The sequence below is a fragment of the Balaenoptera acutorostrata genome, chromosome 8, assembly GCF_949987535.1.
Source record: "Balaenoptera acutorostrata chromosome 8, mBalAcu1.1, whole genome shotgun sequence".
NCBI lineage: Eukaryota > Metazoa > Chordata > Mammalia > Artiodactyla > Balaenopteridae > Balaenoptera > Balaenoptera acutorostrata.
Genome location: NC_080071.1, coordinates 180,840 through 197,158, shown reverse-complemented (window position 1 = coordinate 197,158; position 16,319 = coordinate 180,840).

Sequence of the window (16,319 nt, the reverse complement as noted above, 5' to 3'; positions counted from 1 at the left end):
AATAGCCAAGACATGGAAACAACCTAAATATCCATCAACAGATGAATGGATAAAGAAGATGTGGTGTGTGTGTGTGTATATATATATATAATGGAGTACTACTCAGCCATAAAAAAGAATGAAATAATGCCATTTGTAGCTACATGGATGCAACTAGAGATTATTATACTAAGTAAAGTAAGTCAGAAACCAAGAAGAGGATACAGCTGAGCCCTGCCCGGGCTCCTGACCCACAGGAGATAACAAATACAGGTCGTTTTAAGCTCCAGAATTTGTGGTGCTTTGTTACACAACAATAGAAAATGAATACATCATGTGTTAGAAACTGAATGTTGGGGCCTCCCATTATTCATATGTTGAGATCGAATCCCCAGTGTGATGGTATTTGGAAGTGGGTCTTTGGGAAGTGATTAGGTCCTGAGGGCAGAACCCTCATGAATGGGATTAGTGCCTTACAAAAAGAGGCCAGAAACATACCTGGCCTTTTTTCAGCCATGTGAGGATACAATGAGAAGTCATCAGTCTACAACCCAGAAGGATCTAAGACAGAACCCTGCTGGCACCCTGATCTTATACTTCCAGCCTCCAGGACTGTGAGAAATAAATGTTTATTGTTTAAACCACCCAGTCTATGGTATTTTGCTATAGAAGCCCGAGCTGACTAAACACCAGGTGCATTCTGCTGGCTCTTGCCAAGGAGAAAGTATCAAAATCTCATTCTCATGTATAATGGAATAGAACAAGAAAATAACTTGATGTCAAAAGCACCTGACTCTGCCATTTACTGGTATAAACTTGGGTAACTTCTTCAGATCTCAGTTGCTTCATCTATGAAATGGAAATAAAAATAACTTCCTCATGGGAAAACATTTTTTTACCCAACAATAGATAACCAGTATACCGAGTGATTCTGATGCAGAGTGGTGGGCCCTACCCTGGACTGTACCTTGAGAACCACAGACCAAACCAAGATGAGGCTGAGCCTCAAGTAGCGGGCAGTACTAACTTGCCTCAAACCAAACCTTACGGTCTTCTTGACATGAAAGACCTGCTTGTCCCCTGGGGGGGCCCTTCAGTTCCTCAGAAGTACTTTGGAGTTTGAGTAACGACTGTCACCTGCCCCCAGGCTGCCATCTGACTCTCCCACCCAGAGGTGGCCCAAGACTCTACTTATGGAATCAAACAGCAGACGCTTTGTAGTCTGTCTCCTTTTACCACTCTTTGAGGTAGTGGGGAGCTTCTGGAAAAATCTTTGGGGTCTTAAATGCCTCTACTAAGTTTTCTAATATCTAGTAGGTCACAGCATCAGCTTTTAAATGGCACAAAGATGGACAGGTACAATTATGTGTATATAAACACATATATATATTTATTTGCCTTAGTATCTTCCTCTTCCTACACACAAACACACACAGAGGAATGCAAGCACCATAACATAAGGGCAGGGGATTTTTCTGTAGTGTTTAATGATGTATCTCCTGAGCCTGACAGGTATCTGTAGGAAGGAAGGAGGGAAGGAAGGAAAGAGAGGGAGGGAAGAAGCGGGTGGGGTGGAGGGAGAGCTAGACTAATCAATGAAATTAATCCAATATTAACGATGAGTATAGTTTCCTCCTTTCACACCCCAAAGAAGTAGTTAGGGGAAATATTCCAGGGCTGAATATGGTATGGGGATTCATATTCCAAAGGCAGCTGTCCATCCCCTTTCGGGGACAGCAGGGACATCTTAACTGCATATTTATCTGTCAGAAAATAGCCCTGGTGTCCTCAATCAGCCAGAGTTTGCAGCCAATTGAAGACAGCACACATATTTTTAGAAAGCCTAACAGTGACACACCACTGTTCAACCTGAGACTTCTGCTCATCATAATCCACTTCCTGTCAGACACTGGACAGCCCACTGGGGAAGGGCCTTGTTGATGCACGATAACCATAATGGGCCAATCTCTAAAGACACCGCCCAGTATGAAAGCTGATTAATAATAGAGTCAAGCCTGAGAGGGAAGCTTCTCTTTAACTTTCAATCTCCTTCTCTGGCTGAAGACAGATCTGTAATTTGATTTCAACATGGCTTTCTGCCGTTCTAGATTTCTCGAGCAGTAAAACCAGCTTCGTGGCAATCTTTTTCCTCCTTCACCACTTCCTTAGCTCGGGGGATCAGATTCTTTCAAATCTGTCTGTGGACGAATCTGATGAGCTTCCTGCATTATTTATCCTCGAGTAAATGAGGAAAACCATTAACAGCTTGCCTCGGATCTCTTGGCAAATCTAACCATTGAGCACACTGATGTCCTGTTTAATCATATAATTTATTTACACAGAAACGACATTTCTATTCATACTTCACATTAAAAAGAAGGAAAGCGAGGCACTGTCACACATTTTCTCCTTTAATTCCCAGGAGATATAAATTTGTTCTCCTCCCTCTTAAGAAAAACTTCTTAAATCACTAGTCGTTCACTTGGAATCATCACCTCTCTTCACTCTGGGAAGTGAGGGCAGAAGAAAGAGAAGGTACTGGAACATGCACTGACCGAGGTCCGCCTGGCATGTGCTGCCTGTGTGTGCATGTGCCTGGGAGAAAAGGAAGGATTCTGTCTTGCACTGGACACCTTCCCTGCACCTTCCCCAGGCTCCCCTATTTACCCGAGGTTCCAAATGAGAGATCAGAGAGCAGCACTGAGGCAGGCTGTCTGCCTCCTGGGTTTTGGACAATGCGCTCTGACTCCCTGCCTCTGTACATTAACCAAAAAACCTCAAGTGCTCATTATGTGTAAGGCACTGAATGACAAATATGTGAAGATAGAAGATCATCCAGTGGGGAGAAGGGAGTGACCCTGTGCCACACTCAGCGCGGGGCACTGACACACATTTCCCCCTTCAAATCTGACAAGATACAAATTTGTTCTCCCCTATTTTACCCATGCAGAAACTGAAGCTCAGAGGAGTTAAGTAACTTGCCCAAGGTCACACAGCCAATAATGAACCCAAACCCGTCTTCTTCCTGCTACATCACAAATTATCCCTGGTCTGCTGACTATTAGCTACTGTTCTTCCCCATGTCTTTGTTCCCTCCATTCACAAACATCACCACTTTATCTGGGGTTTTCTTCTTTCTACTACTACAGGATTAGGGTTACTGTCTCCCCAGATAACTTCCAAAAGGGTTATTTTATGTTACTGCTAAATTCATCCAACAAGTGCGGCCAGATTTTCGGAGAATAGGGTGATTCATCATCAAAATATGCAATGTAAACACCACCCGGTACAGGTGTACACAATGTAGGATATGAATCTTTATGTCAAGAGCTGAAAAACAAGTATGTGACCCTCCTAAGAAGAACAAATTTTGGTGGCACAAACCCTTAAAAACATAACTTTTATTTCTTCAATAGGGGTCTTTCCTTAAAACTGGAGAGATAAATAACCAAATAAGCAAACAAATAAATGAATAAATAAATAAGGCTTCAAAGGAAGTAAGGACCATAGAGAAAAGCTAATGTGTTCTTTCTTTGCTGCCACTGATCAAATCAACAACACTCTCTACCCCCGTGTGGCAGGGTGTCTCTTGCTCTCCTGTGCATTCACCCCTAAGAGCAATGACATTTGCTGATTACACCAATTTGGTTTTCAGAGGCCAAGGTGGATTGTATTTGCCTTTCCTATTAGCCTAGCAATACCTCCCTGTATTTTTTGCAGTAGATTTTCTGAACAGCAATAGGCTCTAATCAGTCTTCCTGGCTTCATTTCTCAGAATCTCACAGTCTCCTCAAGGAACATTTCAAACTTGACTTATCATCATTACCAGACGCTAAATAGTCACCAGATTCTATATTATTTATTACACCTAGTTAATTTCCCTGTTCTGGACTTACGGGTCGAATCACAGAGCATGTGAAAGACTATCCACACAATACGTCACGGAGACTCTACTATAATGCAGAGTCACATTTTGAAGGAAGCATTTCACCCCGCACAGAATAGCTCTGAACAGCAGCTGAGTCCTACGTCTCTTCAAGACTCTGCCCCACTTCCAGGCACAGGCTCCCAGCGGCCCCTGAGCTGCACGCCTGTCGACGCAAACAGCAGCCACTTACCCACCTCTCTCCAGCGGGGCCAAAGCACACCACCACGCGTCCCCCCCCCCCCCCCGCCTCCCCCTCGCCGTCTGCTGCTCTATCACAGAGCCTGGCAAGCAGCTGCAGGAGAGAGTGGTTCCAGGTCATCCCTGTGTGGGCAGAAAGCATCCAGAGGTTACAATGAGGTGAGAAGTGGTCACAGGACTACCCTTCTGGGACAAAATGACACTCCCACTTTGACCCATTCTACAGAACAAAGAGCCCCCACTGGTGACCCTTTGAAGGACACAGGTTGCACCCTGCCTCCCTCAGGCCTCCCAATAGGCTAGCAGTGGCTTTCTATACCTCCCAGCCCCCTCCTCTCTCCCTCAAAGGAGGGAAGCTCGCCTCAACCATGCACAAGTCATGGTGAAAGGGGTTCTAGCTGAATTCTCTTCCAGGGAAATGTCTCTAACTTATCCAGGGTTTTGAGCTCTAAGCAGACCTTTCAAAGCCCTGACTGCCCAGGAAGCAGATGTCTGATGTGGGTGGGGGATAGGAGCAGGCTTGTCCAGGTCTAAAGCCACAAGAGACCAAGGATGCCTTCTGTATTGCTCCAGGTGACAGAATTAGAACCAAGAAGTAGATGAATGAAGGGTTTCTCCTCAATACAGGAAAGAACTCCAAACAGAGTCCCTTTCAGGACAGTCAGGCTTGTGGAAGAGCTAAACAAAGGTTAGGTAAGAACTGCCGGGGATGGTGCACGAGAGGCAAACCAGGAACCCGCTAAGACCTCTTCCACCTCGACATTGGTGTGACTCTGAGGAGCTATGCACATGAAACTCACAGGGCCACAGCATTCCACACCTGCAACGGATTTCTGAGTTCGTCATGTCTAGAGGCTGCAAATTAGCACCCCCAAGTTGAATTCAGTCCAGGGGAAAACTTCATTTTGTTCAGTGTTGTTGGTTCACACAGGTTTACTGTTACATGCAATATATTTGAAAAGTAAATGATTTCATATAAACCTCTGGATTTTTCATCTTCTCTTTAAAAAAAAGTTAGAGGATCTGGTCACATGAGGTCTGCATTCAGCTTGAAGCTGACTAGTGGGCCGTCCCCTTTAGATTGGGCTGTGCTCTGCCTCAGTCCCCGCCATCCCAGATTGCCCCCCAACCTCACAATAAAGTTGGTGTTCTGTTGGCTTTCTGTTTCATTGTTTTGTTTTCTTCCCAGTCCTCTTTATCCAGATGTATCTTCTGTCTCACCCCTGTGGCCAGGAGTGTTTGCCACTGCTGGTCTAGTGAAACCTTGATCAGCTGAGGCTCAGAGAAGTTAAGTGACTTGTCCAAGGTCACACAGTCAGCTAGTACGAAGCAAGGAACAGAACACAGGTTATCTCATGGTCCAGTGCTCCTTCAACCTGGCCACACTGCCAGCCTAGGGATGGCTCATTTCTCTGGATTGATTCGACTATTTACATTGAGGGTGGGCAAACTGCCCCTCTGCACTTCCATTTAACATTTTCTAGGGATCAAGTTTCCACATTTTCCCTTAAAAACCCAATAATAATAGCAAAAAAAATTAAATCTTCTTTCCAGCTGACTTTGCAAATAACTAGCAACCAAAGACCAAACACCCTTTTGTGTGTCCAATAAAAAATCGACCTGATGAACATGTACGATTTCAATCTTCCTCGTAAAATCAGGAATAGGCCAAAACCTTATTATTTCAGACTCTGCCTTGATAGTCCAAATCAATAGTGCAAACAAGATTTCTGGGGGAAAATGTTAAAGTAATTGGCAGAACACACAGGTGTTAAGCCACCAGAAGCACGTTCAAAGCAAGGAATTAAATACAAATAATTGATAAGCTCGTTACAAGTCATCCTTATCTGTATATATATATTAGGGGCTTTATAAGACATCTCTCTATAATCTAATTTGAGTTACTGCCCGCACTTGAAAGTGACATAACTGCACATCTCTTAAAATCTTCTGTAATCAGACCTATAAGCTGATTTAAGCTGCCTATGCCCCCAATTAGTCAGGATTTGTAAGGACTGAGTAAACTGAAGAAAAGGCTGGTTAAGGACTTTTAAGTTGTTTTTTCTTTTTTTCTTTTTTTAATTTTTTAGCCACGCTGTGCAGCATGTGGGATCTTAGTTCCCTGATCAGGGTTTGAACCCACACCCCCTGCCTTGGAACCCAGAGTCTTAACCCCTGGACCGCTAGGGAAGCCCCAGGACTTTTAAAGCTTTTCCTTGGGGGGTAGGAGATCCCTTTCGGCAAGGCCTAGGTTTACTCACTCGGTCTGTGTGGTAAGCTGAGTTATGTTTTGCCCTGGCACTAAACAGAGATGCGGCTTGGGTTGACTTGCTATCTGGTCCCCTCACAGGAGGGAGTTGGACTTGGCTAGGTCAGGTCACATGTCACATTTATGCTCACATTTGAAATGAGACTAATTTTAACAGAACAAGTTAAAAGTAAGATTGCCTAATCACTGAGGCCACCGATATTGAGCTGTAAGATTAGAAAACTGGGGTGGGGGGTTACCTTTATTACCCATGAAGCCTAACACTCAGGGAGACACACAACAGACCAAGCAGCCACCGTGGGCTGCCTACCCAGGATCCATTCTGCCTTCCTCCTTCTTAGGAAAACTCACATTGTGGTCACGTATCTAGGATTGATAATCAGCTAGTCCAAAACAGATAGACTTACTGTTGTTTATAGAGAGCATCCGTCTTGATTGGTGGTGTCCAAATTGTGCTGGATGTAACATATTAAGAATTTTAGTTCTCTCCCCAGATAGTCTGAGAACAAGTCATGACTATAGAAATGAGTCCTGATTAGTATCAGCCAATCACAGTCATCCTATCCTTCTTGTCAGTGATTGGTTCAGGTACCCTGACTTTAGCCAGTCAGTACAGAGTATTTCCACTGTCGACTGCTATTGGGCCAGGGTTGGGTCCACAATTTAAACCACCCAATCAGACTGAAGAGAAGGAATACTTAGTCCATAATTGAGGGAATGAGTTTTCTCTCACTCACAAAGAAGTCACTTGTCTCAGCTGTCAATGGCAGCCCTCTTGAACCTCTGAGGACAGAGTCTATACATGGATAAGGGTAAGCAGGGGATAGAGCCACAGTCCCAAAGATTCAGGTACTGTGCCTGGAGCCTGCCCTACTTTCTGTCCTCTGTTACAAGAAATAGTACATTTCCTCATTGTTTAAAATACTTTAGGTGGGATTTCTACTCCTTATAGTCCAAGGTATCCTGTATTTGCACAAGCCAATATATTCAAAGCAGGTTAGAGGGACTTTCCAGGTGAAGCCAGTGTCTTAACCCATCTTCACACATTTTTAATCAGAATAGATAGAACAACTGTTGGCAGCTGCCAAGAAAGTTCAAAGTCTTTAATGAACCCATACAATGCACACACACACGCTTGTAACTGGATAAGGCAGGGAGGTTGGCAATGTGGGGAAAACATGGATCTGGAGTGAGATGGTCTCAGGTCCATCTCAGCTTTGCCTCTTATAAACTCTGTGACCACAGCAAAGTGTCAATACCTGTAAATTATGGGATAAATATATGTCTTACAGCATTGTTCTGAGAAGTCAATGAAATGCAGCATACAAAATATCTAGTGCACAAGATAGAAGATCGATAAGTAAAAGACATTTTTCCTTCTCCTTTTGCCACCCAAGAAGTCTTTCCAGACCCCCTGACCCAAAGCTCCAGGCACCCCATTTGTTCCATTTTCTATTTCATCCCTTTCCTTTCTTCCCCTCCAACCCCACACTTGTTTAACTCTCTATCCATGGTATGTTTTGTGTGGTTGGTGTATGTTTTTCACTGATTCCATTTACTGGTACTTACTTTGTGGCAGGGACTGTTATGACATGTAATGCTCACGACCACAATCACCCACTGAAGAACGTGATATGCTTGTTTTACAGTTGATGAAAGGAGGCCCAGAGAAGTGATATAAACCTGCCCATGATTTTTTTCAAAGTTGAATTAAGAGCAAGGAATTCTGGGCCAACGGGACTCCAAAGGCTGTGCTCTTTAGCTACTTCATTATCCTATCCATCCAAGGAGTAATTTATATTATATAGCTTCCAGTGGACTGAGAGTTATTCAAAAGTATAGCCATTGTTTTCTAAGGGAAGGTAAGTAATGCAAGGACCGGACAGTTGCCTATTCTAAGATGTCATTGACAACACCCACTTTGGGCTGCCCGTTGTGCAAGCCTTCTTGAGGCCTGAGATACACAAAGAAGCAAGAGACGTTGTTCTTGTCCTCAAGAGGCCCAAAACCAGAAGCAGAAATAAGATCTCTGCACAGAAAGCAATATGCTATAGCATATCTTATTTCCCCAGGGAGTAGCACCACATCCAAGTGATATAGGCGGTCAAAAAAAGGAGACCACCAGGAGCTGGAAGGGGATGAGCAGAGGTGGAGCAGGCACTGCAGGCCCATGGGCATGAAGCGGACCTTAGAGGGAAGATCCTGTGTGCACGGGGGGAGGAAAGGTGATGGGGTGGAGGTAGTGGAGACAAGCACTGGAGGCAACACAGACAGAATAGAGAAGGCGTCAAACATAAACAAAGCTTGACACTAATTAGAGCAGTAAGGGCAGATTTTAATCAGCAACATACTACTACAGTAGGGAAAAGGGTCCAGCAGGGACTAAACTCAGCTTTGAGTTGTACAGAGGTGACAGGGCATTTTAAAGGGAGGATGAAGGAATAGGGAGGAGATGAGGGGCAGGGGCTCAATTGGGAAGTGGAAAATGACAACAGGCTACAAGGGGTTGGTCCATGTGAAACCCATCTGGGTTTGCTAACTGGAGCTTATTAAAGGTGGGCTCCCGCCCTCCCACAGAGGCTGGAACAAACAGTAAATTCCTTTAGCAGCCTTGAGTTTTCTCAGGCAGGTACTTTAAGGGGGACTAGGGTCATCCTAGGGATGCAGCCTTGAGCTGTTAGGAACTATGGTAGTGTTTGTTCAAGTCTTTATAGGCCAAGGTTGAGGGCTCACGAAGAGGACTCAGGGAAACCTGGCTGGAGTTTAGTCCAAGGAGAGAGTCTGTTGGAGGGCAGCTTCTAGCCAGCCGGCCGGGCATTGACAGAGCCCCCTACATAGAAGAGCAGCAGATGGATGGGATTGACAGTGAGAGGTCAAAAGCCAGGCTGATGATTTTGAACTCTCCCTTAGAGGGCGGATAAGCACCAGTCCCATTTTGCCCAAGATTGAGGGGTTTCCCAGGATGATAGACATTTGGTGCTAAAATGGGGAAAGTCAGGCAAACAAGGACCTGTTGACCATCGCCCTGCTTGGAGGCACCAGGCACCTGGGAAAGGTGACTGAGCAGGAAGGCACTGTGTGTGTGTGTGTCAGAATTTGTAGTTGTTTCAGGAGATTCCTCCAGCTGTAAAACTTAAGGCCTCAAGCCTCACTGGCCCTTTAGCGGGTCAGGTTGTGTGGTGTGTCATTGCACCCTGGTTTGCTTGTTCTGGGAATCAATGTTCCAAAGTTTCTGAGCTGAGATGGGTCTGCCTGCTTTGCTTTGTGAACCTCAAACTTCACATGATAGTGTGCTCCAAGAATTGTTGGAAAAGGTAAGACCATTCATTGCTAGAACTGCATTTAACTGGATTAAAGAACATTGAGGAATTTGACTCAGTGCAGAAGGAGTTGGAATTCACTTGCCACCACTATCTAGCTAGACACGTGACCCTAAGCACACTCTTTACCTTCCCTAAGCCTCGGTCTCCTCATGTGTAAAATAGGATAAAAACACCACAGAGCTCACAGGGTTACTGAGAGAAGTAAATGAGATTATGCATGAAAGGCCCTTAACAGGGTGCCTTGGAATGTATTAAACATTCAGTGAATAGCAGCTATTGTTATAATCAATCACAGTGGTTGTTTTTGTTGTTAAGCATGGGAAAGAAGCAGGATTTTATCCATAGTGTTTAAAGGTCAACATCCTGAAACATTTCCACGGGGTTGGATTTTGAGGTGAAATAAACCAACATGAGGAATGTGTCACATAAATAGAAGCTGACCCTGGTCGCTGAGACTTGTGTAACGGTCACTCGGAGAATTCCAGAAAAACAAAGTAGACTAGTGAAAAATGCTTGCATTGCCCTTGGGTGCCATCCATCAGAAGGAGAGGACTAACCCCCAGATTTTATTTTCTGTGTTAGGGGAAAGTCAAAAGAAGGGGAACAAAATCCAATTAACAAAAACATAATTGATTTCAGAAATCCATGAACACAGAGCATCATTCTTGCTCTTCAAGGAAAACTCTAACAGCATCGAGTGTGGTTAACAACACAGAGAGCTAAACCATTTATTTATTCATCTTTTAAAAATACACTCTTCTTTTAAAGCCTTGGGAACAAAGTATAATCCAATCACACTGTAAAATATTGACACTGGATAGTGCTGCAGTAATGAGCAAAATCGAAAGCAGCACCACAGCAAGACACCTGTCAAGGGCCCCCTGAGTCCAAGGAGGTCTCTGAAAGGGGTGCCGTGAACAGCTGGCTCAGGACCCTTTCAAATGCCAGAGCATGTCCAGGCCACTGCAGTCCTGTCACTATTCTGACCACATGGGCACCTCCATCTGGCCCACCTGGCCTCCTCCTGGACTCCCAGCCCCCAAAGAATCCTGGCTTTGTCACTTACAAATTTTAGTACAAGACTTGACTTGTCCAAAGCCACAGTTTTCTCAGTTGTACAATGGGGAAGACAATATTTACTGCCCAGGATTATTTTGAAGATTAAGAGGAAATGCATGTGAAGTCCTTAGTACAGTGCCTGGCATACACTGAGCCCCAGTGCCTCTTTCCCTCTTTCCCCTGAATCTCTTAGACCCCTGACTCTTCCAGACTCCCAACTCATACCCTCTTCTAGAGCATGATGGTGTTGATTTAGCAATTATGTCTCATTTTATCAGTATACATTTATCCAACCACACAGCAGCAGGGTAAATTCTTGAAAGCCGGAGATGGCTTAAAAAAATATATATATATAAACATACAAAATAGGGGAAAAAACAAGCCAGAGAGGGCTTATTATTTAATAAACACATAGCGTGTATGTGCCAATCTTAGCTCTAAATCTTTACACACATTGACTTGGTAAATGGTCATTACTTTTATGATTCCTATTTTACAGATGAGGAAACTGAGGCACAGAGAGAGAGAGATAGAGGAACTTGCCAAGGTAGCAGCTCATCAGCTGCTGTGCTGAGATTTGAATTTATGAGGGCTGTCAGAGACCAAGCTCTTAACCACCAGATCCCTTGTGTTTCAGACTTCTGTGTCCCCTGGTGTCTACCGCATGGAAGGCCCTCCACAAAGACCCATCAACAGAAAGATGGTTTAGTCAACAAGGATCACTTTGCACATGAGGAAACCGAAGAAAAGAGAGGTTACATAGTTTGTCCTAGGTCAGAGAGACAACGGAGAAGCAGATGATGGCCCAAAGTGGCAGATCCCTTAGTGGTTTGCTCTTTCTGCCATGCCACCCTGATGGCCTTTTGAGGGACAAGCCACCCATTGATGGAAGAGGTGGAGAGGAAGGCCCATGAGCGAGCCTCTGTTCATGATCCCACACCTGGGGCTGGTGATCTCAGCCCATGACCCCGCCCACCATGTCCCTCCACGTGGGGTCTTCACACTTTGGGTCAGCCATAACTCCATACTGGCTCTGATTGTCAGGAATACTTAGGGTTGTGCGTGTACAAGAGAGCCAGCTGAACCTGAGTACACAGGCCACTGGCAGGCCAGGGGAGGGAAGCAGAGGCCCAGCCCAGATGCCTCAGGACGCTTACTTACCGGTTGGGATAAATCTTCACCGACTTCAAATAAGCATCTCAAGTACACGAGGTTTTCCAAACAAAATGCCACTTCTGGAGGGCTGCAGAATTGCCTGTCAGGTATCATTTCTACATCTTTTCACAATTCAGTAAACTAGTTTTTAAAAACTTAAGAGCCTAAATCCCTAATGTTAACCCTTTGCAGTCCATCAACATGTTGCCTTGTGCTGCCAGGAAAACTCACTGTTGTGTGATCTGCACACAGTCTCAGGGGCCAGGGGCTGAGTTCAAATCTCAGCTCCTGAACTTAGTAGCTGTGGGGCACTGAGCTTTGTGCCTCAGTTTCCTCATATTTAAAAGGGTAATAATCACAGTACCTTCCTGTAAGGATTAAATGAGTATGTGTGTATGTATATGTATTACACATATATATGTGTATACAGGCATACCTCGATTTATTAGACTTCACAGGTACTGAATTTTTTACAGATTGAAGATTTATGGCAACCCTGCCTCAAGGAAGTCTATTGGCACCACTTTTCTAACAGCATTTCCTCACTTTGCATCTCTGTGTCACATTTCGGTAATGCTTGCAATATTTCAAACTTTTTCATTATTATTATTTCTGTTATGACCTGTGATCAGTGATCTTTGATGTTACTATTGCAAAAAGATTATGACTTACTGAAGGTTCAGATGATGGTTAGCATTTTTTAGCAATAACGTATTGTTTAATTATGGTGTGTACCTAGATTTTTTAGATATAATGCTATTGTACACTTAGACTACAGTATAGTGTTGAACATAACTTACATGCCCTGGACAATCAAAAAATTGGTGTGACTCACTTTATTGCAATATTTTCTTTATTGTGGTGGTCTGGAACCAAACCCACAATATCTCTGAGGTATGCTTGCATATATATATATACACACATGCACTAACACATATATATACATATTGTGTATATATTATACATATATACATGCATATAACTATACCTGTGTGTATGTATGTGTATATATATATATATATTTTGTTGTTGTTATTGTTGGGAATATTGTTATTGGGAATATTTATTGTTGTTGGGAATATTTATTTGGTCTGTTAACACCAATATCTGTAAAAAAAAAACAACTTCTAAACACAGGATAATAAAACTTGAATATTAACATTCTTCTTCAATTTTGTGTAAGGTCTGCAGTACGGAAAATATGCAAACTTCAAACAGCTGCAAAAATAGTATACACACACACACACGTATATAACTATACCTGTACATACAGGTATATACAGGTATACACAGGTATAGTTATATCTACTTGGTATATAGTTATATACAGGTATAGTATGGGTTGAATTGTTCCCCCCAAAATTCATATGTTGAAGTCCTAACCCCCAGTACCTCAGAATGCGACCTTGTTTAGAGATAGGGTCTTTACAGAGGTAATCAGTTAAAATGGAATTATTGGGGTGGGCCCTAATCCAGTATGACTGGCGTCCTTATAAGAAGAGGAAATTTGAACACAGGCATGTACAGAAGGAAGACAACATGAAGACACAGGGAGAAAATGGCCATCCAGAAGCCACAGAGGGAGGCCTGGAACATGTTCCCTCACACAGCCCTCAGAAGGAACACCGTGGTCTCAGACTTCTAGCCTCCAAGACTGTGAGAAGACAAATTTTTGTTGTTTAAACCACCCAATGTGTGTGTGGGGGGGGGCGGGGGAGGCACCACCACTCAAAAATGTACCCAGCACATGGAAGTGGTAGTACTTAACTATTAGCTACTAATAGCAGTAAATAGGTTATGCATCAGAAAGTGTGTAGTTTTACACCGCCCTCTAAAAAACCCCAGACGTGTGGATATAAAATCACAAAAGAGGAACTACAGGATGACAGCAGTTCACATGTAGGCCACTGCAATGCCAGGCCGGCCAGGCTCAGCTCTTCAGATTCAGACCCAACCATAAGAGCTGCATCATAACCGGTAATAATGTAGAGTCTCTACAGCTTGTTCTCAGTCCTTAGTGCTCTTCTCTGACTCTTCTAAGTCAAACATGAGCCAATGTCATCACCACTTTAACATTAAAACAAATATTTCCTACTGTTCCTCTTTCCAGCTTCCAAATGAGATTAATGGAAATGTATTCTGTTATATCAAGGCAAGCTACAAAAAAAAGAATGTCATATAGTATAGCTAATTATCTGTGAATTTGTCTCAATATTATGCAATCAAATCGCAATGCAGACATTTGGAACTGAGGCCGATGTAAGGTTGCAACTGCCATCCATAACCCCTGATTGCCTGTTTTTGTGTTCACCACAACAGTCTCATTTTCCCTCATTGACTGTTTATTATAAGTCAATTGTAAACTTGAACTCTTGATGTAGTATAGATTTATGCTAGTACAAAATCCTGATTCTCACCTGTGTCATGAATTAGAGAACTGCAGAAGATTATGTGTGAAAAAGGGGAGGATTGTCATGGTTGATTTTATGGGTCAACTTGACTGGGCCACAAGGTGCCCAGATATTTGGTGAAACATTCTTCTGGCTGTGTCTGTGAGGGTGTTCCCAGATGAGGCTGACATTTACATCAGTAAACTGAGTAAAGCAGATCACCCTCCCCAGTGTGGGAGAGCCTGACCCAATCGATTGGAGGCCTGAATAGAACAAAAAGACTGAGTAATGAATTCTCTCTCTGCCTGACACCGAGCTGGGATGTAGATCTTCTCCTGACTTTGGGCTTAGACTAGAACTTACACCATCAGCTCTCCTGGTTGTCAGGCCTTCAGCTCAAACTGGAACTATGTCACTGGCTCTCCTCGGCCTCCAGCTTGCTGACTGCAGGTCTTGGGATTTGTCAGCCTCCATAATTACATGAGCCAATCCCTTACAATAAATTTCTTGATAGAAACAGAGACAGAGACAGAGAGATCTCCTACTGGTTCTCTTTCTCTGGAAAACCCTGACTACTAATACAGTGTCTGCTCTGTTACTGGTTAATATTTCCTATACCACACTCTATAGGAGCAACTGCTCTTTGAATTTCATTAAAATAAACTTTGCTTGAGGGTGTGGAGAAAGGGAACACCCCAACACTGTTGGTGGGAATGTAAATTGGTACAGCCACTATGGAGAACAGTAAGGAGGTTCCTTAAAAAACTAAAAATAGAACTACCATACGACCCAGCAATCCCACTACTGGGCATATACCCTGAGAAAACCATAATTCAAAAAGACACATGCACCCCAGTGCTCATTGCAGCACTATTTACAATAGCCAGGACATGGAAGCAACCTAAGTGTCCATCAGTAGATGAATGGATAAAGAAGAGGTGGTACATATATACAATGGAATATTTCTCAGCCATAAAAAGGAACGAAACTGTGCCATTTGCGTAGACGTGGGTGGACTTAGAGACTGTCATACAGAGTGAAGTAAGTCAGAAAGAGAAAAACAAATATCGTATAATATCGCATATATGTGTAATCTAGAAAAATGGTACAGATGAACTTGTTTGCAAAACAGAAATAGAGACACAGATGTAGAGAACAAATGTATGGATACCAAGAAGAGAAGAGGAGGGTGGGATGAATTGGGAGATTGGAATTGACATATACACACTACTATGTATAAAATAGATAATCAATGAGAACCTACTGTATAGCACAGGGAACTCTACTAAATGCTCTGTGGTGACCTAAATGGGAAGGAAATCCAAGGAAGAGGGGATATATGTATATATGTGGCTGATTCACTTTGCTGCACAGCAGAAACTAACACAACAGTGTAAAGCAACTATACTCTGATAAACAAACAAACAAACAAACAAACAAACTTTGCCTCCTGTAGACACCATTGCTATGTTCCTTCCTTTCTGGAGAACAAGAATGGCGGCCTTGATCCACCAAAATGCAAGGTTTTGTTCAACCACGGGGACAGCACTGACCCTTACAGCTGGCCTCTTTGTTTTCCTTCATCGTACAGCTGCATCACAAAAACGGCTTACTAATCTTGTTGTACACACCAAATTCTTTTTGGAAAAGGGTACGTATATTCAATAAGTAATTTTGACTTTCTGTAATAAGTAACTTGTAAGTAATAAGTAACCTGTATATCCAAATTTTATCTGCATCTACCTTCTTATAATAATGGTCAGGTATTTTCCACAAAAGAAACAAGTGAATGTTTGACATTTTCTTTTCCCACTCTTTTCTCCTTTCTACCCGAAGGTAATTCCTCCAGACTAGAACTGAATAATGTAAAAAAGTATGATTTGAAAAATGTCACATCACCTGACAGTTTCTGAAGCATCACCATTTTCTCTATAATTATTTTTAACTGTAGGCTCAACAGGCAGATATATTGGCTTGTCTCCTCCTGCCCAGGTTCCTGAAAGACAAAACAGAGCAAT